Genomic DNA, 12,004 nt, shown 5'->3' with positions numbered 1-12,004 from the left:
GCCACGGAGCTGCATTAATTATCCACCAAAATGAATTAATTACCCACCTGAGATGCATTAATTACCTTAACAAGCAGCCTGGGCACAGAGAAGAGAAGACTCTGGAGAGATCTTGGAGCTTCTTCCAGAGCCTAAAGGGGCTCCAGGAGAGCTGGAGAGGGACTGGGGACAAGGAATGGAGGGACAGGACACAGGGAATGGCTTCAAACTGGAAAAGGGAGATTTGGCTGGGAAATTGGGGGAGAATTCTTGGCTGTGAGGCTGGGCTGGAATTCCCAGATTTGCTGTGGCTACTCCTGGATCCCTGGCAGTGTCCAAGGCCAGGCTGGAACAACCTGGGATAGTGGAAGGTAGAATAATGTGATAGAAAATTATAAATAAATATGGATATCAGGTATGCATATATTTTATGTGTATATATAAAGACACGTAGAAAATAGATGCATGCTACATATCCATAAAATTAGATACACATATATATACATATGTAAATAAATTAAATATAAATGTAAATATAAATAAATATAAGTACATGCATAACACCACGTATAGATCCAGAGACACACATTGATCCACACACCCCATCAGAACCCCAAATCACCCTGCGGGTCCCGGGGTGTCCCCCCGCGGTGTCCCCGCTCTCAGAGGTGCCAGCAGAGGGCACCGCGCCCCCGTTTTTGGGCTCCGCTTCCCAGAATGCAGCGAGTGGGGCCGGGGGCTCCGCGGGCTCCGGGGCTGCGGCTGCGGGGACAGCGACAGCGACAGCGACAGCTCCGCCAGGTAAGGGCTGCTCCGGGACCTGGGGCCGCAGGGTTATTTCATTTTATTCCGTGGTGCGGTATTTTATTGCATTTATTTCCTGTTGGTTATTTAAAAAAAAATAGTTTATTGGTTTAGCTTTTAATTTTTTCCTTCCATTTATTTAAGTATGTAAATATTTTATTTATTTTATAATATACTGTATAGGTGATATTTACTGTAATTACTTTATAATGACTCCCCGCCCCTCCCCGGATTGAAGCAGGGAGCAGCAGCCCTTCCTCATCCTCATCTTCCTCCTCCTCTCCCTGTCCCAGGCTGGGGCTGTTTGGGGATTTTTCCCAGTGGGATGAAGCCTGGCTGAGCTGGCAGCTTCTTTCTTGGAGGGGGGAGTGGGGATTTTATCCAGCTCCCCAAAGTTGGGGGAAAGTCGTGCTGGTGGCGCTGGGATGGTGCAACATAAATTCAGATTTAATGTGCCATGGAACAGCGGGCGGGGGCTGCTCTGCCCCCGGGTAAAGTTGTTCGAGTTTGGCAATTTGGGCAGTGGGGAACGCGAGGAAAATCGGAGGATTTGGAAGGGTGGCACAAGGAGAAATCCCTGCAGGGAATGGTCAGAGAGGAGGCGAGAGCACAGCAATGGTTTGGGCTGCCCTTCCAGAGACAGCGCTGCTGCCGTGGTACCTCAATCCGTGTCTGGGATGTGAACAGCAGGACTTGGAGAAGTCAGGATGCTCCAGTCCCGGGTCCTTGCTCGGGTCTCCCTTCGTGTCGTGAATCTCGCTCTGGAGTTGTGTTTTGAGTTGGATTTTGCACCAAAGCCCCCAGCCAGAGCAGCGCTAAAGAAATTTTTTCCTGAGCCAGGGAGGGAAGTTGGAGGCGAGCTAAAGCAAATAAACTTGTATTTCATCATGCTGGGGCTGGGTTTCTTTGTGTTCCGCTCTGCTCTGGGCACTCTGAGCTCCCTTCCAACCTTCACCTTCTGCAATGAAACTTCTGCTCCTGGGTGCAAACCTCGCTCCCCTTGGTGCTGCTCTGTCCGGGCTTTTCTCCGGCTCTGCTGCAGGAAGGGGCTGGGCAGGGTCCCTGCTCCAGGCTGAGATGCTGCAGCAGGGCTCTGCTCTGCCCGGGGATGCTGCAAAGGAGGGAAAACCCCTTTTAATCGCTTCTTGCTAAAAGCAAAAGGTGCTGAGATGTTTCTCTGCCCGTCCCCACCGAGCACCGGAGCCCAGCAGATCATGGGAATGTGCCAGTGCAAAGCAGGAGCTGAGGGGATTTTCAGTGTGGCACATATTGTTGTGAGACTAAAAACGATCCCAGATGAACCTGGGGCAGAGGTTTGTCCCTGCTGGAAAAGCCTGTGCAGTCCCAGCAATCCTGTGTGTGTGTAGGAGTGATGAAGAGGTGCAGCCAAAGATCAGAGGTGGCAAAAATGGGGGAAAAAAAAATCAAAATCAAATGATGTGTTGTGCTCTTGCAAAAGAAATAAGGGGGGATGTGAGCCTGTTGATCCCATAGCAATGGCCCGGGGGAACCTGTGGCTTCTCTGCAGACATCAAATCTCTGTAACTCATTAAATGCATTCCATCCTCTCACAGGAACACAGATTCAGTGTAGGTGCCAATGTCTCGAGTGGTGTGAAGTGCTGTTACACGGGAGAGAGGGAGGATTTGGGCACAGGTTCCATCCATTAGTCACAGCACTGCCACACGTGCACTCACATTTTGGGATAAATAAATACATGTGAAGCAATTTCAGAGGTGACACAGGGAATGTGTGAGGTAGGTTTTTTTCCCCCTGCAGGACCCTTTGTTGGCCAAGAGGGACCTCCAGCTTCAGCCCATTTGTGGCTGGTGTAGGTGATGCTTTCTGTTTTCTGATACATTTTTGGCTTTTTGGAGATGTTGCAATTCCCGTTGAAGAGTTTGACATTTTACAGCAGATAAAGCCAACTGCAGACAGTTGCTTTGGTTTGGCTCCTTTTTGCTGAGTTTAAGGGAAGGCAGGATGGGATTCAGGCTGGAGGTGGGGAAAGGAGGTGGCACACACATCCCTCATGTCACAGTGTCCCTCTGGTGTTTTCAGCAGGCACACTTCTCTGGGAACAGGCTCTTTCCAGCTGGTTTGGTGCCCAGAAACTTCCATCAGTTGTATCCAGCAAAAATATGAAGGTGAGGGAACATCTGCTCCCACATCACCCACATCAGTGTTTGTGACAGCTGGGATTTGGTCACTGGGGATCCCAAAAAGGATTTTGTGACTGTTGGATGAGTTGGCATTGAAGGTTCACCACTCTTCTGTTTCTCTGTGTCCCCTGGGAATGAGGAAAGGGTTTCCAGTGCCAGGTCACTGCTTGGTTTTATCTGTAGCTGGTCTCTGGTGGCTCCTGGAAGCAGCTGCCTGGAGATGCTCAAGCAGAACTTTTGTGGCTCTTGCAGCAGGACCAGGAGAGGTCCTGGTGACCCTTCAGGGGCTTGAGGAGTGGTGGCACTGGTGGCTGTCACATGGATGTTCACATCTGCTGGCTGCTCCCAGCCAGGGCTGGCTCTTCCCAGATGTGCCATTTTTTGGATTTCTTCCCCAAACATCCCCTGGAGGTGCTGGGATGTCCAGTTGCAGAAGGAGATGGAGCTGTGTGTCACATCCCTGCCCTTCCTGTATTCCCTTGGAAAAACCAGAGAGTTTTCTATGGAATGTGGCCCAGGGATGCTTTTTCCTTCAGAATGAGTCTGAACTTGTCCAGTTCAGCTGCAAACCCCTCAGCTGCTTGTGTGGGCCACTCTTCAAAAACAAAGACACTTAAAAAATTGATTTTTTCCCAAAAAAAATAGCTTTGGTGCCTGGGACTGTCACTGAGTCTCATTCCTGGTGGTTAAATGATGTCTTTGTTGCTATTGGTTAATGAGGCAATTATTATGATAGGAAATTGTTCAACTAATTAATTCAATTAATAGTAAATGCTGCCCTTCTCTGGGGCTGATCTCTGTGCCAGCTGCAGATCTCAGAGCAGATCTGGGGAGCTGGGGGACCCAGTTTGGCCTTGTGGCTCCACCAGGGGACGATTTTCTGGCCAGCCAAGTGGCCAGCATGGCCAGGGGAGCATCCAGCTCTCAGCAGGAGCTGGCAGCAGAGCCAGGCTGGCTTTGGACTCGTCTGGCTGGGAGGTGGGAGTGTGTCCTGGTGCTCCTTATTTCTGAAATACAGCAGGAGGAATTGCTGCCAGTGATGTAGAGGGGCTGGAAGGAGGCAGAAAGGGTGATGAAAATCACTCAGCAGCCCTGATGCATCTCCAGTGTGGCCTTAGGAATGGATCCACCTTCAGATGGTATCAAAATGGTCAAAAATCCAATGTTCTTGGCTGCCTTGAGTGCCACTGACCTCATGTGCTGTGCTCCTGTCCCAGACTTCTGCCCTTGGTTTGCCAATCTGAGATATTTTCTATCCAAAAAACCAGAAAACTCTGAAAATTTCAAACAAAAGCCCAGCAATTCTTTCTCTGGCAGCTTTCATTTCACAGTTCGCCTTTCTTTCTGACTGTAATTCCTACTGGGACTTCTGGCTTCCTAGAGAAAGGGTAAAAAAAAAAAGAGAAAAAAAAGAAAGCAGGCATTTAATAATAGATCAAAAATGAGATTATGCAGTAAGTCAGCCCTCCCCTTCCTAAAATGCAACCAAAGAAACTGCAAATCACCTTGAAAAAAGGGAGGAAAACAGCGTGGATCAAACCTGATGCTCAGTATGGATGAGGTGTTTATATTTTATTCAATGGCTCTGAGCTGTCCTAGAAGTGCCACGATGGAGGGGAGAGGTGATGATTAGTCATGGCTAATTAGTCATGGGAAGCTGGGCAAGCCCCAGCCTGGGCCAGAGCTCAGCCAAAGCCTGATGAGACACGACTTCCCAGGAAGGGAGGCTCAGCCCTGGCATCAAGGGTGTCAAACCCTGTTCTTGTTTGCTGTAAATCCTCAGGTTTGGGGTTTGAGGTCCTGTTTGCACCCTTGATGAGAAAATACCAAGAGGGACACGAGGCACAGAGAGTCCTGTCCCATATTATCCCTGTCCAGTGTAGATAACCCAGCCTGGGTCATGCTGGCTGCTGACACAGTCTCAGGCTGTGCCAGGTTGGATATTAGGGAAATGTTTTTCACAAAAAGAGTGATGAAGTACTGGAATTGTCTGCCCAGGGAGGTGGTGGGGTCACCATCCCTAAAAAACACTGGATGTGGCACCCAACACTAGTTGAGTGGGATGGGTTGGACTCTGATCCTGAAGGTCTCTCCCAACCTTGTGAATTCTGTGAATGCCATGGGGATGAACCCCCACACAAAACCATGTTGGAGCAGCCTGGTCCAGTGAAATGTGTCTCTGTCCATGGCAGGGGGCTGGAATGAGATGAAATTTAAGTTCCAACAGGGCAAGAAGGGAACAGGAGCAGCAATCCCGTGCTGGGTCTGGCATGTGGGGCTGGGAATGTTCACCAAGGGCTGCCAGAGCTCCAGAGGAGGCAGAAGTTGCTGAAATCACCACTCCCATGAGTGGCTTTCTGCTTGTAGAGTTGGAGAAGAATCTGTTTCATTACCTGCTGGGCTGCTGCTCTTCTCCTTTATTCCCCAGAAGGAAGAGAATTAGATGTGCCAGAGCTGAAAGTTTAAAAAATAAATAAATCCAGACTTTGGAAACAACCACTCGGAGGTAGAATGAGCCTCTACAAGAAAAGATTTGTCTCCCACCTTTTTCTGGGACTAAAGTGCAGGGAGAAGACAGGGCAAGTTTACTTTCTTTTAATTACATGTGACCAGCATGTTTATATGTACATATGTATATATAAATATGAGAATTTTTCTGATTTTTTTTTCCAAGCTGTTTGTGTTAAGAGCAGCTTGTGCCACCAGTCCAGGTGCTGGCTGCTCACTCTACATGTTTTTCTAATTTAAAAATGGATTAACTTCATTTGACTCTCCAACCATGCTTTTACCTCCAAAACCATCTCAATTTCCAGGCTTAAAATCTTTCCCTTTCAGTTTGTTCTCTGCTTGTCCCTTGCAGGATTTTCCATGCCCAGCTCTGTGACAGCATTTCCTGCTATTGTTCCAGCTGCTGGGACAGCTGCTGGCTCCCTCCTCGAGGGTTATGTGTGGCCACTGGTTTTTTTTGCATCAGTTGTCTCTTTTTTTCCTGATTCCAGGGTTCTGTTCCTGCTGCACTCCCCATTCTGCACCACTGGAAAGCCTCAGTGGGATGGAAGGGAAGGGGGCCTGCACTGGTGCAGTTTATATCCCCTAAAACCTGACACAACAGAGAAATTTTGCTAAAATCTGTCTGTATTGCCCCCAAGGGATGTGTGGAGCTGCTTAAAAGACATTTATGCCTCTGTGGTGGTGGTGGAGGCAGGGAAGGACAATTTTCACCTCAGATTCCTCCTTTGAGGGGCTTGTTTGCTCCTTGGGGTTTTTCTGCACTCAGAGACTACAGAAGTTGAGAGGATAAAAAGCGTTTTTGTGGTTTGCCATCTGTAGATTTGAGGGAGAATTAGTTCAAATCCACCACCTTGAGCTACATCATAAATCTCACTGCAGAAATACAGAGCCTAGACATCAATAATTAGGAGCTTGCACAATAAAGGACTGGAATATTTCACAAATGACACATCATCTTTCCATCCAGCTGATGCTGTGCAGAGATCTGTGTGAAAGTTCTGTGCAGCCAAGGTGCAGAAGTTTTTGCTTCAAGAAAATGAGAAGGAAAAATCAGGTTGCATCCCCAAAGTGCTCAAGTTATGGGAGTTTTAAGGTTTCCCCCTATTAGAAAGTGTTTGTGTGTGCTGAAAGAAAATGATGCCAATTAATAATTATCCTTTCCCAGCTTCCCACGTTTTGAAATCACTCCAGTTCAGCCAAGCTGCTTCCTATCAAACTTTCACACAAAAAAAAAGAAAGAATCTGCTGGGCTGTGACTGAACATGAGCAGTGTTGCTCCTCAGGGGTTTGAGGGCTGCAAGAAAAGGGCTGTGGGCCATGAGATGACAAATGGAACTCCACAGTTGCTCCTTCATGCTCCAGCAAAGCTTTGTTTTGGGTTGTTGATATTTCCCAGCCATGAGGCTGAACCCTCAGCAGCTCTCATGTGAATATTCTTCACTTTTTTTTGTTAATGCTGTTTGAAGTAATTGGAGGGCTGGTGATGTTTTGAACAATTTATCCAGCTGGGAAATGATGACCTTGGATTTATTCAATCAAATATTATCAAGATTAAGAGTGAAAATAGCTGAGCTTGTCAGTCATAAGGAATTGTGTGGCAGCCTGGGCTCAAATCCATCACCTGAAACCAGGAGGCTCTGGCAGGATATTCTTCATTCATCAGCAAGAGGCATCACAGCAAGATCATTGAACTGTAATTCATCAATTTATCAGGCTACTCAGTTAAGTGGGGGCTGGAGAGAGGATAAAGGGAATGATTCTGTCTCTTGTCATGAATCTTTGACCACCTGAGGACTCTTCTTGCTCCTTGCTCTTTGATGTTTCATTGAAGGCATTGTTAAAAGGGAAACACAATCACAATGGTGGTGAAAAGAGAAATTTAAAGAATTTAAAGGATTCATGAGTTGGAGCTTTTGGGTTGTCACTGACCTGGGCCTGACAAGCATCATCTGAAAAAACCTTGGAGAATCTCAGGTGGATTTATGGAAGGAAATGAAACTTTGTGCAGCCTGGAGCGAAGGGATGGAGCCTGTGACTGCTGAGAGGGTCCTGCTGCCATCAGCTCCCTGGCACCTTGGCAGTGTCACTCTGCTGCTGCTGCTGCCAACAAACTGGGGTCTCTTCATCACTGAGGTGTTTCACACACCTGGCTGCTCCCAAGGTCACCCAAATACTGATTTTTCTTTAGGTTGTTTCACTGCTTGGGTTTCTCTGCTCAGATCCATGGCACAATAACCAACGTTTATGTTGTGTTCTTACAAAATGAGCCCAAATCTCACCCCAACAACTCCTGAACTCGCCAGCCCTGTTTGTTCCAGGCAAGCCTGCCAAGGAGACGCTGGGCTGAAGGGTAATGAAGGTTGTGGAAAAACAGGCAGCGAGGCTGAGGGATAGCCCAGCTACTCACAGAGCCTCGGGGAGGGGAGGAGTCTCAGAAAAAGGTGGGAGACAAACATCTTCTTCCTCCAGATCAGGAAAGTATTTCCTCCTACCTGGGACTCTCACATCCTGTTGTTTTCTTTCAACAAAAGCAAGAGAAAGGGAGAATTCATTTGAATTTAATGCTGCAACACCTCCAAAAAGATGAAGCACTGTTAGAAAGAGGGATAGGTGGAGATAAAACCACTTTGTCTTGTTGTCCCTTGCACACACATTATACATATACATTGCCTGATCTTGTGCTAGACAGGAAAATAAATTGTAAAGGAGACAATACAAATCAGGATGAAAGGGGGGAAAAAAAAAAAGAGGATGAGTCAGGTCTGCTGTGCTTATCTGAACCGAGGGGGAGCCTGCCTGGTGCTCCAGACAGATTTTTTCAGCAAAGATAATGCCTTGGGTTGATGACAGTTTATGAGATAGACTTGGAGGGGTTTGAAAATTGCTGGTAGGCACTTGAATGGCTCTGACTGCACCGAGTGAATTGGAGTTGAGTCGCAACAATTTCCCTAAAGCTGTGCAGATTAACATAAAAATACCAAGGAGGTCCAATCTTTGAATTTTTATCTGCTTCAGCTCGAGAGAGTCAAATACAGGGGCATCACAGAAGTGCCATCCATTTGAATGGATTGTCGCTGCAGCTTTTGTGGAAAGGCTGCATCTGGGTTTATTGATAACACAAGTGTGTTGGGTTTATTTTCCCTTCAGTAACTTATTCTTGTTTCTGGTATTTCGTTAAGATTTTTTTTTTAGTTCTGGTCTCCTCTGGAGATCTCTGAGTGTTGGTAACAGAGGTGCTCTGTGCATCTTTTCTCCAAGAGTTGCCATTAACCCTGAATCTGTTTAAGGTGTTAATTTTATTTGCTGGAGGGAAAATTGAGATGGAGAATCTAGAAATTGTGATTTACCAACCTTTTAGTGAGCAGCATTAAGTAGATGCTTTTTTTCTTGGTTAAACCATATCAGCTGAAATGCAATTTTAGAGCCCAAAATTTCCTGTTGATCTCCATTGTAGCATCACTTCACCCATTTTACTTCCTCTGCTGCATGGAGAAGATATAAAAACAGCCTCACACACACTAGAGAAGTAACTTTATATGTGAAGTTTTTATATGTGAAGTTTCAGATTTGGGGACAAGTGTTTTATGTTGAAACTCGAGGGAAGCTCCACCTGCTGAGGGGGCTGTGTCACTGGGAGCCTCGTGCTCCTCTGGTTTAAAAAATTGCTTTTTAGGATGACTTCACCGTGTTGCCTTTGTTCTCATCTTTAAAAACAGTTCCTGCACCCAAGGAGGTGGTTGTGAGAATTAGTCATTGGGTTTCGAGCTCTTTGAAGATGGCAAGTGGTGGATAACAGCTCGATGTTTATTAATGCCATGGCTTGGTGTGGTGAGAGTGTTTGACAGCTGGGATGGGCTGGGCTGGAGCTTTGCTTCACTGATCTCCCCCCATCACCTGGCCCAGCACACCTGAGCTGTGGGCAGCAGCAGGGAGATTTCCCTCTCCACAATCCCCCAGCAGGTTCTGTTCTCCCCTGGCCTCCTGCCACAGCATCGCCAAGTTTAAATCTGGTTCTGTGTTTTTGGCTCCGTTCCTTCGAAATGTTTTCAATTTTCTTGGCTTCAGCAGATCCCAGTGGCATCTTTTTATGATGCACTTTATTCTACTGATTCGAGTGCAATAACACTTCTAAAGTTCAGTCTATTTTTAATTACAAAAATAAAAAAAAAAGGCAGAGCATAGTATTGTTCTGCCACTGGTAGTGGGAGAAAGGGCGGATTTTTCTTCATCTTTAAATTTGATTGAATTCAAATCCATGGATTTATGGGGAGGGAAAAAAGGCATGGGAGGAGGACAGTGGCTGTGTTTGGTTGTGGGTTAAAGAAAATATTTAGTGAAATGATTTTTGCCACTTTTCATTTTATTTGTGTGTCAGCTCTTCCTTTGCATCAGAAATTAATTTTGTTTCAGGTTCTGGAAACCTGAATGCTGAATAGGTAGAAGTTTGTTCTATTTATAGGCTGCAGAATTTCTGTGTGCAATAAACCAGTTTGTTTTAATTTGAACTATGTATTCAGCACATTTAGCTTAATTTTATATAGCTACAAGTTCGACATGCCTTTTTCATTGTTTTTTAAATTTGTGACATAAACTCCAAGTACAATGAAAAAGTCAGACTAGTCATTAAGAAAACTTCATTTACCATTTTTAACATCAAATGTGTTGACTTGCATAGTTGTTTAATTTTTACAGATGCCCAATTGCAAAAATGGGACAGCTTTGCAGTTCAGGCAAAGGCATGATTTATGGAGAAATGTGTCTTTGTTGTTCTCCACCAGCAAAAATCAGCCTTTCATTAAGGAAAAAAACCAACCAAACCAAAAAATGCAAAGCAAGAGAGTTTAAATCAATCAGAACTGAAGCATTTTGCTCCTGTTTTGCATCAATAAATCCTGTATTAAAGGCAGAAAAGGCAGGATGGTTGAAGGATTGGCAGGCAAGTTAGCAGTGGTGTTCCTCATGGACTGGTCTCAAGCCTGCTGTTAATCAAGGTATTGACTAATGATAGAGCAGAAATTAATGTGATTTGGAGGTGTCACCAAAAGAGGAAAAAAGGAAATCCCAGGAGAAGAATGACTGACTTTGGGACCATTTGTCTCTAAGCAAATGTGAGTTCTTGTAATGCAAACTCTGATAGAAGGCTGGGGGTTCTGTGTGGGAATTGGGATTTATTCATCAGCCACAGGATAATTGTGATGTCCTGATGATAAAGATACATTCTGGGATCACATCTGTCAACTGAATTACTCCTGCAACAGGTTTTAGTGTGGCATTGCTTCAAATGCATTCTGCATTCCTTGTCCATAGGAGAAGGATTGATTCCAGCTGGAAAAGGGGCAGTGCTGGAAATGATCTGGAGAACAGAGAATCTGGGTCCCAGAATGATTAAAGGAACCTGGATGGTGAGGTGGTGACAAAAAAAGGCAGGGAAAAATTAGATTCCTTCTCTATAAATACACTGGTGTAAATACCAGAGAGGGAGGAGAGTTCTTGAAGTTAAATGACAATTCTGGCACAAGAACAAAAGGCTCTGAAAAAGTTTAGGCTGGAAAAGAGCAGAATTGCTTCAGACCAAGGGAGGTGCTGGAAGAGCCTTCTAATGGGAATTGTGTAAAGGGCTGAAAACCTGATTGCTGTGAAGATGGAGCCTGATAAATGTATTAATGGGATTATGCAATGTGGTTGGCTTCAGTATTAAGGGATCAGACTCTGGATTTCCAGTCCTGCGCTTTTGCAAATACATTTAAGAATCCTGCAGGTATGAAAAAAAACCATGGAAGGTTTATATGTGAAGAAATATTTTCATTGTGATTCAGCTTGGAGTGGGTTTCACTGTTTCAAGTGCACTAATAACTGAATTGGGTGAGCTGTGGAAAGGAGGAAGTACCTTCTGAGCTGGGAAAAAGCAGCAGCTGCCACCTGTCTCCTTATTTGAGCCGCCGCTTTTGGCAGCAGGCCTGTGCTCCTTACTTACCTGATGTTTAAAATTGTATAGTAAAGTTAGGCCTTGGAATAGGTTGTGCTCAAAAAAGCTGACAATTATTTATTGTTATTTATCATTGCAAGGTGCTCTTTTCAAACCCTGCAGCACTTAAGGCTCACGAGTGTTTATTATCGATCCCGGCGTTCGTTATCGATCCCCGATTCCCCATCCACAAACAGTGCCCAGATTTCTGCTTGCTTTACTGAAATCCCAATAAATAAGCCCTTTTTGTCAGAAGGCCGTGGTTATTTTGTCAAAGATGGGTGCCAGGCTGTTTTATCAGGGTGTAACTTTGATTTCATGGGCGCTTTGTGCTCGGGATTTCCCATGTTTTTTATGTTCTGGTGCAGCCTCAGTTCTGCAGCTTTGTCTGTTCCCCATCCTCTGTCTTTCAGCAGGAACATTCTGCCTGGAGGTCTTTGATTCCAGAGGGAATGTGGGATGTCTGTGGTTGCAGGAGAACTTCAGCTGCACTTTGAGCCGTGGCTGCAGGATGTCAGAGCTCACCCTCAGCTCTTCACTCAGCAGCAGCATCTCTATTCAGCCTGGAGGCTCGACCCTGCCT

At 45.7% G+C, this 12,004-nt stretch overlaps 1 protein-coding gene across 1 annotated transcript in view; it reads left to right on the top strand.

The window, feature by feature from the left end:
• Positions 1-733: 733 nt before the first annotated feature.
• EXTL3 (exostosin like glycosyltransferase 3) overlaps positions 734-12,004 on the top strand; it is a 114,628-nt gene continuing 103,357 nt past the window's right edge. Inside the window, exon 1 of the mRNA XM_033054669.1 lies at positions 734-780. The gene's annotated coding sequence lies outside the window, so the exon portion shown is untranslated. The remainder of the gene's footprint in view (positions 781-12,004) is intronic.

The sequence above is a fragment of the Catharus ustulatus genome, chromosome 3, assembly GCF_009819885.2.
Source record: "Catharus ustulatus isolate bCatUst1 chromosome 3, bCatUst1.pri.v2, whole genome shotgun sequence".
NCBI lineage: Eukaryota > Metazoa > Chordata > Aves > Passeriformes > Turdidae > Catharus > Catharus ustulatus.
Note: the sequence above shows the minus strand (reverse complement) of the source record. Positions and strands in the feature narration are given on the sequence as shown.